The sequence below is a fragment of the Opisthocomus hoazin genome, chromosome 3, assembly GCF_030867145.1.
Source record: "Opisthocomus hoazin isolate bOpiHoa1 chromosome 3, bOpiHoa1.hap1, whole genome shotgun sequence".
NCBI classification, from domain to species: Eukaryota; Metazoa; Chordata; class Aves; order Opisthocomiformes; family Opisthocomidae; genus Opisthocomus; species Opisthocomus hoazin.
Window position 1 is genome coordinate 28,091,133 of NC_134416.1, and position 14,648 is coordinate 28,105,780.

Below are 14,648 nucleotides of genomic sequence, written 5' to 3' on the forward strand. Positions count from 1 at the left end.
CAGCCAACTGGACTTCACGCCTTGATACTGAGCTGCTGGGCTGAGGTAAAAGCAGTTCAGCTGGGAGCAAGGGACATTGCAAGGTCCTTGGGTTAGGTCTGTTCCTGCGGGAGAGGAGAGCCAGTCTCATCAATGTCAAGTGCTTCTGACTGTTGTAACGGACAAACAAGTCCTGGTCCATCCACTTTTGCTCCCTGCTGACGATGCACCGCCCGTGCAGTGACAGCGAATCTTGTGGGTGTCCAGCCACGGGCTCAAAACTATAAAAGCCTCGCAGCTTCATGGCCACAGCGGTGAGTCCAACCCTCTCCGTGTGCAGTTGGATGAGGACCCACCACCGCCAGCATGTGGTCCCAGAGGAGCTGCTATTTGTGACTCCTTGTGGCTTCAGGAAGATTGCAGCCAGGCAGAGGATGGCCGGGGCATCACAACACACACGTAGCTTTGCCTCGTAAAAGGATTGCTGCTCCATGGACTCCAGCAGTTATTTTGCCTGATCTCTCCCTACCCAAAACCTGGGCAAGCACTGTGCAAAACAGGCTGTGGAGGCTCAGAGAGGTGCCGTGAGTTTATTTGCTATTTAGCCAGGCACCAGCTTGTCCTTGACCATTGATCAGACACCTAATGATGAGGCTCAGTCAGCCCTGGATCGTAGAAATTGCATGTTGATTCCCTACATGCTTTGCCACGGCATCAGAAATGATGTCTTTATTTAAATAAAAAAATGCAAAAACAAACCACAAACATGACAGGTGTGTTTTAAAGTGGGTGGGGGTGGTTTATCACACACTAATGCAGGCTCAGGCTCTTTCTCCAAGATGCAGCTAACTTCACATTTATTATACTTCTGCATCTCCCCTCCTTTCCCAGGTGCAGGTCTCGCCCAAAGTCCAATTTTCTCTGTAGCAGCAGAGAGCAAGGCTAGGTCCTATGCTGAGGGGTGAGAAGGGGCATTTTACAGTATGAAAGGCTACAGAAACAAAAAGCCTTGAGCATTTTCTACCACGTTATCCTCATTTTCTGCTGTAAACTCCGTGAAGACCTCACCCCTGCAACCTCCTCTGTAAACCAAGTTTTTGCAGCAGAGAGCTTGCTTGGCCAAATGACTAACGGGCACTTTATCGCTGCGGGGAGCAGCACGAAGGCAATCCTGCACCTCTCCAAGGGGCAGGCAGCATTTGCTCACCTCTCCAGCACCCTCCATCCTCCACAGCTGGGCTGTGCCCGTTAGTAGCTCCGTGCCCACAGCATCCCCATCACCCCAGCCAGCAACAGGTCAATTGTGAGCAGCGACTCCTGGCCCAAGGATGGCCAGACACTGGCACGCACCCCATAATCATACATGATGGGCTAAAAAACTGCAAGGGGGTGCCCTTTGGGGGGATGGAGCAGGTGGGGTGATGCAGGGTGCAGGGAGCCACATCTGAGCTGCTGGCTGCCCAAACAGTTACAATAAAAGCTGGAAAGTACATGTTCTTACTGTTTTTTAAATAGAAAAATCAGACCCCAGAAAATTTGTGTTTCAGTCAGGATGTTGAAGTGGGCTTTAAGCTGTCTGGAGGGAAAAGGGCTGCTCAAAGCAAGGGGTTTGGCTTTTGTATGAGCCACGCTGGTTCTGGGCCTGATGGGATCAGCACGGAAGGGAGACACCCCCACGCTTGAGCAGACCCTCATGCCAGGCAGCGCCCAGAGCAGCAGCCTCACAGCCATTCCCCAAAGACCAAACAGGAGATCCAGCTGTGAGTCCTGCTGGACCAGGGACACCACGCTGTGCCCAAGCACCTGCAGTCAGAGCAGAGACCAGCAGTGCTGGCAGGCAGGGACAGGGCAGGGACCATGTTGGCAACATTACTAATTTTTACATTATCACTTTCTACAGAACTACAACTTTGTTTCCTCCTGCCCAGGGAGAGACCACCCCACCAAGAAGAATGTCCAGCAGCATCAGAGTCATCCCAGACCAGACTGACCACATCCCAAATCTCATTTCTTTTATTTTTTACCCATGTTACCTTTTTGTTCTCTAATCTATCTTCTCTTTGTCTTTCTCATCTCACTTCCAGGCCTTTCTCTCCTTTTTTCCCCTTTGCAGCCCCTTCCCTGGCTGCCCTCCCCTCCCTTTCTGCAGCATTGTGGGGAAAGCCATCACCCCTAAATGCGGCTGCTGGTACTCAGCAGCGCAGCTGGTGGCTTCATGTGCTCCCCTGTAACTCTCACCTTGCAGGCTCAGCAGCTATATTGCAGGCTCACAGCAATTCCCTGTCTGTATCTGAGTGGGCACAGACGAAAAAGCTTTCTGGACCTCAGCAGAAGCCCATGCGGTCCCTCCAGCAGTGATCACATCACCAGCAGCCGCCCGAAACGGAGAGGCTGGGTTTACCCAGGCCAGCCCCAGCCCTCCACTGCCAGAGCTTCATCAATGAAAGATGCTCCTAAATTATTAAGCAAGAAGAGAAGGCTGCCTTGCTTAAAGGGTTTGTGCTTTTAGGCCATTATGGCATTTGCCAATGAGGTCAAGGGCAGGGGTTGGCCCTGGGAGGAGAACCAGAGGTGGGGAGGGTGGAGACACACCCAAGGTGGTGGGATCAGGCTTTGGGAAAGACTTCAAAGCCATTAGTTACACCGTGGCTTCACCAGGAAAGATACCAAAGCTGCCAAATAAAAGAGAAGATAGAAAACAGGAGCAGGGTAGCACCTTGTACAGAGTTGCCATCTCTCAAGAATTCGAAGATCACAATTCAACACTTAAAAAGCAAGAATTTACATATACTACACTTGGGCTCTTTATTTCTCCTTCAGATCAGGGTTCTGTTTCAGTTTTCCTCCCAAACCACTGACTGCATAATGAAACTTGACATTTTGATGTACTACATATTACTGCAGGGAGGTGGAGCTTTAGAAAAACAGCAAATATATCACGAGCCGGCAGCACCGCTTTCATTGCCCTCCGCAGCCGACTGCGATGCTAACAGCCGGCAAGAGGGTTCCTCTGCTGCGGGCTGCCGCTGCCAATTAACCGTCCTGACATCTCTGCTGAAGGGAAAGGCTGGGCAGGGTTACTAACTGTTTTGGTTTGGCCTGGATAAATGCCAGGTGCCCACCAAAACCACTCTGTCACTCCCCCTCCTCAGCTGGGCAGGGGAGAGGAAATATGATGAAAGGCTCGAGGGTCGAGACAAGGACAGGGAGAGATCACTCACCAGTGACTGTCACAGACAAAACAGACTGAACTGGGGCAGAAAAGGGAGTTTAATTCATCACCAATCAAATCAGAGTAGGATAGTGAGAAATAAAACCAGATCTTAAAACACCTTCCCCCCACCCCTCCCTCCCAGGCTCAACTTCAATCCTGTTTCTCGAGCTGCACAGGGGGACAGGGAATGGGGGTTACGGTCAGTTCACCACACGCTGTCTCTGCCGCTCTTTCCTCCTCAGGGGGAGGACTCCTCACACTCTGCCCCTGCTCCAGCCTCAGGTCCCTCTCACGGGAGACAGTTCTCCACAAACTTCTCCAGCGTGGGTCCTTCCCATGGGCTGCAGCTCTGCACAAACTGCCCCAGCGTGGGTCCTTCCCACAGGGTGCAGTCCTTCAGGCACAGGCTGCTCCAGTATGGGTCCCCCATGGGGTCACAAGCCCTGCCAGCAAACCTGCTCTGGCATGGGCTCCTCTCTCCATGGGTCCACAGGTCGTGACAGGAGCCTGCTCCAGCGCAGGCTCCTCACAGGGTCACAGCTTCCTTCAAGCATCCACCTGCTCCAGCAAGGAGTCCCTTCCACGGGCTACAGGTGGAGATCTGCTCCACCATGGACCTCCATGGGCTGCAGAGGAACAACCTGCCTCACCATGGTCTTCATCACAAGCTGCAAGGGGAAACTCTCTGTTCCAGCATCTTGAGCACCTCCTCCCCCCTCCCTCTTCAGTGACCTTGATGTCTGCAGATTTGTTTCTCTCACATCGTCTCACTCCTCTCTCTCAACTGCCTTTTTTCACAGCAGTTTTTTTTCCTTCCCCTCCTTAACTATGTTATCACAGAGGCGCTGCCACCGTTGCTGATGGGCTTGGCCTTGGCCAATGGAGGGTCCTACTTAGAGCCGGCTGGCACTGGCTCTATCAGACATGGGGGAAGCTTCTCGCAGCTTCTCACAGAAGCCACCCCTATAGCCCCCCCGCTACCAAAACCTTGCCACGCCAACCCGTAACACCAACCCAAAAGAAATGACAGCACAATGTGAGAGGGGCAGAATCTGGGAAGGAAATGACTGGCCAGCCATGCCCTTTGCTCCCCACTGCTTTGTGGGAAGCATGGCTGAAGCAGCACGCTGCCCTCACGCCAGGTAACGTTACTGCATCCTCCTGCCCGCCTGTGGACAGGCACCCAGCCTCGCGCTGCGCTAGGCAAACACAGCGCTGCGTTGCCACCCAAAAATGCAGGCACAGCGCTGCCGAGGGTCTCCCACACACAGCCTCCAGCCAAACTCTGGCCCTCTCCAAGGGCTCTTCTCATTCTTGGTTTCTGATCCAGTTTGTGTTTCCACACTCAGAGGTACGACTTTAGCCAGGCCATCTGAGGAAATCCAGCCTTCTCGCCGACACCACACACGCACGTGCCTCAACAGCGTTTGAACCTGCTCACCATATTTTAACATGATTTGATAAGGAAAAAAAAAAAAGTAGAACCGTGCAGCCTGCGGAAATCTTGCGAAGACAGAGATAGCGAATAAAGATCTTGCCGTCACCCTCGTGGCAGGACAGGCTGATAAACGAAGCCGGCTCGCAGCAGGCACCGGGGAATCCCTGCGGCAGAGCGCACCCCCAGGAACCCATCTCTCCTGGCTCACGCAGCTGCCTGGTTACGGCACTTCTGCGAAACTCTCGCTATGGACAGCAACAGCGTTTCAGAAACACGTGCGGCATCGCCCTCATCCCACGGGGCAACAGCTTGACGTTACAAAGAGCGGCTCTGGCACTGCACGTTGGCTACACGGGTACCAGGGGGCTGAAGGGTTCAGCGGAGAAAGGCGCTGGAGGAGGCGGTGACTCTGCACCGTGATCAGCAGATGCCCTTTGCACCACGGAAAACACGGTGTAAGTGAGGTCATGGCAATGAGCAGGCTTCTCTCTGCGCACCACGGCCTCCCTGTGATGTCCTCCGTGCCTGGGTGCCTACTCTGTTTGAACCATGAGCCTCCCATCTGATTTCCTTCCATGATAAGGCTTTTAATAACTCACTGCTCACACAACAAAGTAAAGACTCAGCCAGCTCAGAGCTAGATTGCAGATCAAATATCTTCAAATCTTCCTTCTTTCCCTTTCAAAAACAAAACCCCACACACGCAGCCTGCAGGGGAAAAGATTGTTCGCTTCGCACTTCCCTCAGCTCATCAGATACACAGGCAGCTGCCAGCTCTGTGCTTTACCAGAAACAGGCGAGGCAGCTGCTCCGCAGCAGACCGTGATGGTGTGATGGGGAAGAGCCGGATGCCTGCCGAAGCCTGGCTCCTCTCCTGCGCTTGCCGTGTAGCTCTGTCCTCCAACCCAGGGCGCTGGCGTGACAGCATGGGCTGCCCGAGCTGTCTCTGGCCGGGAGAGGAGGTGGGTGCCATCTCCTGCGCCCTTCCCACCGAGCGGTAGGGCCCCATTCATACAGACTCAAACTAAAGGAAAACTAGAGAGACTGTGGCTACAAAGCCCAGGCTCAAAACAGAGGAAGGAAAGAGGGGACAGGAGACACATCCTCTTTCCTGCTTGTGCACCCTGAAAAATCGGGTGCCAGCCCCAGCACGGGGTGTCCCCGGGAGGACCGGCCAGAAGCCAGTGTCCACCCATTTCTGCAAACCACGGGGCTTGCTGAGAGCACCTACTGCAGGGCAAGGCAGTGGCTCTTGGCAAGGGGGGGCGAGGTCTCCTTCGCCTGTCGCTGGGGTCATTTCAATAAGGAGGGACAGAGTCCGTCGTGTAAAACATCCACACGGGAAGCTGCGAAGAGGGTTTGTGTCCAGCCACAGCCTAACTTGCAAGTCACAGCTTCACCAGCGTCCCCATCCTGAGGAAAATCGTACCCGGCCCACTCTGCAAAGTGCTTTGGGACCACTGGAAAGTTACTCTGTGGGCCACCTCACGCAGGGGAGGAAACTTCTATTTCTAAGAGCGAGCAAACTGGACCTGTGAATGGCACGTTTGGGTCTGAGCAGTGGTGCCCAAGGAGTGGTGCTTTGTTGCATGCAGCAAATCCAGGATGGGAACGAAGTCTTAAAGCTTCTCATCTGTGAAGAGTTAAAACTAGAGAGACAGAGAGAAAAACCTAAAATTAACCCTGGCATGCTTAAGCACATCTTTGGCTGCCCATGGAGTGTTGGTGATGGCTGTGACTGTCCCTCCTCCTCCTACTCTGGTGGAAGAACACAGCTGGCTCTAACAGCTCAGCATCTGTGCTGGTGGCACCAGGTAACAAACAATTTCCCCACAGGACAGGTAACAACTGGCAGTCACCTCTCCCTGAGCTAGAATACCTCTCTTATGAGAACAGGCTGAGGGAGTTGGGGCAGTTCAGCCTGGAGAAGAGAAGGCTCCGGGATTGCATTTGGGGCAATGGGCACAAACTGAAGCACAGGAAGTTCTGTCTGAATATGAGGAAGAACTTCTTCCCTCTGAGGGTCACGGAGCACTGGAACAGTCTGCCCAGGGAGGTTGTGGAGTCTCCTTCTCTGGAGATATTCAAGACCTGCCTGGACAAGGTCCTCTACAACCTACTGTAGGTGACCCTGCTTCGGCAGGAGGGTTGGACTAGATGACCCACAGACCCCTACCATTCTGTGATTCTGTGATGACCTTAGAGCATCCCTCCAGTACCTGAAGGGGTCTACAGGAAGGATGGAGAGGGACTTTTCACAAGGGTGTGTAGTGATAGGACAAGGGGGAATGGCTGTAAACTAAAGGAGGGCAGATTTAGATTAGATATTAGGAAGAAATTCTTCACCATGAGGGTGGTGAAAACACTGGCACAGGTTTCCCAGAGAAGCTGTGGCTGCCCCCTCCCTGGCAGTGTTCAAGGCCAGGTTGGATGGAGCTCCAAGCAACCTGGTCTGGTGGAAGGTGTCCCTGCCCATGGCAGGGGAGTTGGAACCAGATGATCTTTAAAGTCCCTTCCAACCCTTACCATTCTGTGATTTTGTCAGAGTGGGAGCTTATATTCATGGGTTTCAAGCAAATTGTGCATCTGTGTTCACAGTAGTCGCACTGCTACATTTGCTGTTGGGCCCTTAAGGATAACAACTCCCTTAAAGAATTTTCATTGTTATTTCCATTAAGAAATGTGTTGCAAAAAAAACTGGCAAACACCTAGAAACTAGAGTTGTCCTCCTTGCCCTCAGCTTATAGGCAAACAGCACAAGCTGGCTGCCTTTCCTTTCCCCTCCGTGCCTTTCCCGCTTTCCCCTGTAGCGTGCCAGGGAGACAGCAGCCAGTTGTCCCTCGCAGGTACTCCTCCACGAAGCTCCTTGGGAAGCAGCTTCCACTTCCACATCAGACACCAGCCTTGCCCTTACCTGTGGCTGCTCCCCGGGTTGGAAGAGCCACCCTCCCTCGCAGCCGCGAGTTGCTCCGTGCCTTCGCCCCGGTGGAGTGCACCGAAGCGGAGGCCTTGCACAGCCCCTACCTCAGCACATGGAGAGGACAGAAAACAGCCATAGTCCAGCCGCCGACCACAGCCGTCTGTCCCTGTGGTCCCTGCTGCCCCACCTTGCTCTTAACACAAGCTGCATGGGAAATCCATCAAGCACAGCTCAAACTATTGACAGAGCCAAGCCAAGGCGCAGGGGACTGTGGCATGTGCCAGGGGGAAGGGAGATCAATGGCGCCTTTGATAGGATGAAGGAATCTGGGTAAAGCAGGGGACTTAAATGATTCAGGGGAGGGTTTCTGGAGGCACTGAGGAGCTTCCTTGCAGGCTGCATCGCACGCTGTGAACCAGGCTCCACTCGACCCCAGCCACGTCCCCCGTAACAGCCCGTGCTCAGCCGGGGGCATGGCCACTGCCGAGTCAGGCAGAAGCCATCTGGGCCCAGGCGGGCGCTGACGCAGCGGGATTTAGACCACTTCGAGCTTTGCAGAGCATAAGCTGCACCTTGCATCCAGCTGCTGAAACAGCCCTGACAGCCGCCAGCACGTCAAGGGCAGGCACAGCCTGGGAAACTTCTCCTTCCCGCCACAGCCTCTGCAACTCCCAGCACAAACCATCACACAATTTACAAGAGGAAAATCCCATCTGCAGCGTCACTTTGTTCTTTAACAATCACACATGGCATTGCATGCAATTCTGCTTTGACTTCCCCGTGCATGAAGACAGCCCCAGTTGTTTGGCCACAGACAGGAGCTGGCTTTACACTGTGCACACGCCGCCAGCTCCCCACATCCCAACACCCACGAAAGGCGGCTCTCAACATCCAGGCAGCACCGGTGTACGGGTCACGCACCCCGCACAGCGGAGGACGAAGGCGAAGAGGAGCCTGGTGTAACTTGCCTGGAGGCACAGCAGCTGCTGAGGGTGCTCCCGGTGCACAAGCATGGCACGGGGCAGGGGAGAGATGGATTTGCAGTGTCCTCCCTCCCCCAGAGACCCCCCGAGATAGCCGAGGGTGCTGCGGCTGCAGGAAATGGGAGGCTGTGCCTGGTCACCAGACCTCCGATCCATGACGGGAGGGAACTGCACATGCCGGAGAAAGGGAGCCAGGAGGAGAGGAGCACGCTGACGGCTACAAACCCTGCCCTGGGCTTCTCTCACATTGCTCTGAACCAGTTGTTCCTCTGTGACTCATCTCCTCTTCTCCTTTATCTGCCCTTCTGTCTTCCAAACTCGTTAGCGAAGGCAGGCCTCGGCATTCATACCAAGTGAAGCAAGAGAGCAGCCCTCATCTCGGCGTGGGTGTTACAGCCCCGGGGAGCAGCACGCTGCTCCCTGCCCGCAAGCCGGGCGATGCCTGCACCGGGACACGCTGCCTCTCGAGGGCAGGCACCGAGAGACCCAGCACCAAGGCAAATCCCGGCCCAGTTTGCTCGGCGGTTCCTTGCTCCAAGCACCACACCTCCCCGCAGCTTCTGGATGGTCGGAAGCACAGCAGCATTCCAAGCCATGCCAGCAGGGTTATGGTTACCACACCAGGCAGAACATCCCTCTGCCTGCATTAAACCGCTTCGGGCATTAAGGACAAGCACGTTCAGGTACGGAAAGTCCTCTTCTCACTACCAAAAGCTGTCACCGTACCAACACCCACAGACCTGCTGTCTTTGCCACAGGTGGACCCACAGGTGGGGCATGATGCGCTGTGGGTCATGTGTCATCTGCAACGCAACCGCCCCAAAGGCGGCAGGCCACGCCAAGAGGTTTGGGGCGTGAACGCCAGGCTGGAGCAAACCCAATCATCGCACTATGCTGGCAAGGCCAAATCGAACTGATGGCAGCCCTTCTGCTAGAAAACAGAAAATGAAAGTATTTAAGAGGTTGGATAAGAGTTCTCCCACCTAGAAACATGGTATGGGTGAGAATGCATGGCGGAGCAAAAGGATGGCAACAATGGGGAGGGAAACATCCTTATGTGGAAAAACCTGGGTACAAATAAAGAAAACACCAACAACTTTTTACAATTTCTTCCTTCATCTTTCCAAAACCACGGGGGGAGGGGCGGGAGACGGGACACACACACACACACACGAACGGACATGACAACACAGGGGGGGACCAACAAAACTGAAATAAAGCATCAGGTTACCAGAAGTTTACAGGTGTAAAGCAGCACTTTCTGATCCAACTTAGATGAAGCAGAGATGTGCCCTTGCAGCAAAGAAGACTAACGGTATCCCCAGCAGCATCAGGGAAAACACTGCCAGCAGGTCAAGGGAGGTGATCCTGCCCTGCTGCTCAGCACTGGTGAGGCCACACCTGGAGTGCTGGGTCCAATTCTGGGCTCCCCAGTGCAAGTGAGACATGGACATACTGGAGAGAATCCAACGAAGGGACACAAGGATGATTAAGGGACTGGAGCATCTCTCCTACAAAGAAAGGCTGACGGAGCTGGGAACGTTTAGCCTGGAGAAGAGCAGGCTCAACAGGGCCCTCATCAATGTGTGTACATACCTGAAGGGAGGGCACAAGCAGGACGGAGCCAGTCTCATTTCAGTGACACCCAGTGACAGCACCAGAGGCAATGGGCACACACTGAGACACAGGAGGTTCCCTCCAAACATCAGGAGTTCTTCACTGTGAAAGCGACCAAGCACGGGCACAGGTTGTCCAGGGATGTTGTAGAGTCTCCATCCTTAGAAATATTCAAAAGGCGCCTGGACATGGTCCTGGGCAACCAGCTCTAGGTGGCCCTGCTTGAGCAGGGGGTTGGACCAGAGGACTTCCTGAGATCCCGCCAGCCTCAGCCACCCTGTGACTCCACATGGCAGGCTTCCTTCCTCTCCCAGTTTACACAAGTACAGTGAGACCGAGAGAACAGCTCGCAGACTTTTCTACAGCCAAGGAGTCAGGCCAGTCCTGGCCTCGCATCGCTGGTCTGACAGCCCACAGGACAGAGGAGCAGAAGGGACCTTGTGTGGCACTACCGGTCCCTTGCCACTGCAGGCAACGTGTTATATATGTTCTGTGGACCAACAGGCTCCCTTTGCACCCTGCTTCGGTTGCCACTGCATGCTGCAACGAACAGCATCAGGGACAGAAGCTGGCCTCGGGCACCAGTCACCTGTGTGCCAGGCACTGGCGCTTGCACAAGCGTGAGGAGAACGACATGCACCTCTGACGCTCTTCTGACACAACCAAAACGGCCTCTTAACACAGCTACCGCCAAAGAGCGCTGGATCCGAGACAGAAACTGCAGATAAAGCTTCTCAGGCAGCGGCCTCCGCGCCAGGTATTCACTGCCGAGCCCCACCTACCCGATCAAAGCCAGGTGACACGCACAGGACATGCTGGCGCTTGCCGCTGCGAGCACATTGCAGCCTTGCTACTCGCTCTGCTAACCAACGGCAAGCTTCACCCACACCCGTCTGTGCCCCCGGGTGGTCCTCCTCGTGCCCCCCCTCCGGCTCCGAGCTACCAGCCTGCTCAGGTCAGGTTTGCAGAGGTACAGCCGAGCAGCTAAACAGGTCCCAGTGAATTGTGTTAAATACTTCCTGCAACAAGTAAAATGGGTTTATTCACAAAAAGAAGAGTTTTTCTTGGACTTACCACATTTAGCTTCCATTAAGGGAGGTAACACACCCTTCTCATTACGTGCCCTACGAAGACCAGGAAGCAAGTACCCCAAGAGAGGGTAACCCTCCTCTGCTTCCAGAGATCTCGTATGAGAGGAGCTACATCCATCACTAGAAGCCGAAAGAGAATTGTATTCAAAATGGGCTTTTTCATGCGTTCCTCCTCTCATACACTACTGTTTCAGTGCAATAAAAACATTACACAACCCTCTTGCTTAAAAGCCAAGCTTGGCTTTCCAACCTTTAAGACTCCTCTGCTCAAAATGCCAAGTTCTATACAATGAAGGTCAGGTCAGATGCACACAGTGAGTAATACTATTACAGACCTATTACATGCTGTCTTTTTTTTTTTTCTTCTTCTTCGTCTTTTAAATGGTAACTTTAGCTTCAGAAGAAAAGCCTCAGAGAAGACTACAGGCTCATTCTCATTTAAGCCAGTTGCCTTTCGTACTACACCTGGCAGAAAGCTCCACAGCACTTTGCATGCTCATCATAGACTGAAAGGCCAGGTCTTTCCTTCCAATGTTCATTTACTAGTGCATTCGTTTTCTCAGTGTTGCAATTATCTCAGTTGTCTACCTTATTCCCGGCACACACGTCCATGTCCCACAGCCCATCGTAACACTGCAGTAACTTTCACATCACCCCCATCAGACAGGAGAGGCACGCTCAGCCCTTGGTTATTCATCTTATCTTCCAGGGTAGTACCCTGATAAGGCAAGTATGAAGCAAGACAGGTGGGAAGGAAGGAAACTTCTCTACGTATACATTTTTATATACAGGATCAGGCGTTCCAGCTCATTTGGGAGCTGTCATTCTGAAGAGACAGCGCAGACCTGGACTGGGGCAAACAGGTACCAAAAGGAACCAACTGCTGTTTCAGGCAACCAAGCAGGTCCCCTTCCTTCGCTGATGGATGGCTGTCTCAGACACGGCTGACGTTATGCAAACCAGTACAAGCTCACAGGTCAGAAGTGCTCAACAGCAGCACCAGGCTCAATAAAAAGCAACCAGCAAAGCCCTAACTCTTAATACAACGCAGATTACGATGAAATTTTCATACAGGAAACACCTTCTGGAGAGAAAAATCTAAACAGTGAGTCTAGCCAGAAGCTAAAACCAATTGCTAGCAAGCCACTCGCACCTGTAAGAGAGCTGACCACATCTATTTTCATCAGCAGAAAAGACTACCTAAGAAAGGTCAACAGATGCTCTTGAAGATCTGACTGCTGAAAGATTTAAACCCTTGGACTCATTATCGTTATGCCTCAAAACATCTGAATAAAATGAGCTCTTGCATTCTGCCTGAACATTACACAGGCTGGGGGCAGCATTTTGTGTAAAAGGATTTTTAAAGGTGGTTTCTTTTAGGTATGCTCTTACCATTTAATCCAGTTACACTCTGCGTAACTGAGAATGACGCAGAACAGTGAGGGTGGAATCGGGTCTCTTTGCATCACCTTAGGTTTTGCTGCTGCTGTTATTTGGTAGCTTTTTATGCTTGCAGAAATTAAGCTGAGACAGAGTTGCTTAAAATACTAGCTACAAGTAACTGCAAGTTTTATAAATCTAAAACTTCATCCCAATGCAAAGATTATTCCACTGAGGCAGTACATCTGTCGTTTAGTCTAAGTGACCCCGAAATGCCTCCTGCTCCTTAGCATATTATTTCACTGTGAATTCAATCAATTTGCATTGGACACATTTATGATAAAAAACTAACAAACAAGCACAGTTGAAGTGCTTTGATTTTTACCTTGGGCACAGGCAGTATTTCACAGATAATTAGAAAGTAATTTAGAAAGCTATGACTCTCTACTCTGAAGACTGATGTTCAGATTTTTTATTCCTGCTTGAGCTTCGCAGTATTTTCAGATACTTGTGGTACAGCAGAGCTGTCTGTCACCGTAGAGCAGACCCATCGCCGCTGTGCTGAACTCCCCAGCAGCTCCAAACTCGATCACGGCAGGAGAACAGAGCAGAGATTCTTCGCGGCGAGAGCGGCGGCTGCCCGCTGAGTCACGGGAGCCAGCGCTGGCAAGAGACCGGCTGCAGGCACAAACAAGTAGCTCAGATTTCATCAAATGAAAGGCAGTAAACAGCCAAGAGACTTTCTAATATTTACTACAATAATTTGCTACGGGGGGTGGTGGAAACCAGTACTTTGACTCTTCTCCAGCTGTATCTGCTGTACTCTTCTATCAGTTCAGTGAAACTGCAGGAAAATACAAAACTCACAGTAATACATATCATAATCTGCCTCTACTTACACATTAACCAGCAACTACAATAACCACAGTTTCATTTGCATTAAGAGACTAGCTAAAGCATATCCCCCAGGGGGAAAGCCCCAAGTAAATACAAGGTTTCTGCATGTCATTTTCATAATCTGCCTGTTAGAGACCATAAAAACCCCGCTGCAAACTCAAGACTCATTAACACACTTGCCTATTTTGCTAAACTTTACTTCAAACTGAGTAACAGCGCTTGACCCTCACAGATTATTCATTAGTTACAGGAAGCTCAGCAGCATCAAACCTGAAAGGAAGAGTCTAAATTATCTTAAGATAACAACGGCAGTTTAGGTGCAGAGGCTAAAATTAGTAGGCTTCAATTAAAACCTTCAGAAGAGACTTGTCCCTTTCCTTTAATGTTTCCAGCAAATAAACTATGAAGTACCAGTAAAGAGTGTGTAAAATGTGAACGAGTACTTATTTCTTCAATACAGCATCTTCTACAGAGCAGAAACTGACTGCGGAGCCACTGTTGCTGCTTTCCATCCATTGGATTTAGAAAGCTTATAAAAAACAGCGGGTTAAGTCTACCACAAACAAAAGAGTACATAAAATATACAGCGACTGCCAGTATTTAATCGCTATTTTAAGATCTTAAGAGTGCAGAAGCTCCAGCAAAAGTACTAAGTTACTCTCCAGTTTGATGCCACAAGAAGTTCTATCCCCAGTGGTGGTTCGACAGGGCCCAAAGGCTTAAGTTGCCTCTAAATCCATAACTACACTTATTCCGAATTCAGTCTTAAATCTCATCCTGTATGCTTATTTACTCCCAGTTTATTAATCCCTCCTGACAAGTATTTTAGCAGCAAGTTTATTCACTGTCAAGATACAAAACAACCACCCTATCTTCTGTCACCAGCAAAGGCCCACAGTTAAAGAAAATTAAACACATAGGCTTGAAGCTACACCATATATTTGTAAATAAAATAATTTGACAGAACAAGATTACAAAGTAAGAAATGAGCCTTTTCAGGAATATCAAAGTACAAGAGAAGTCGATATTAAGTCCATTTTGTAGAGTTTTAAACAAATACCACTGAGGGATAGGAGTATTACCATAAAATTTTTTTTTTTAATGCTTTCTCAAAAAGCCTGGACCATAT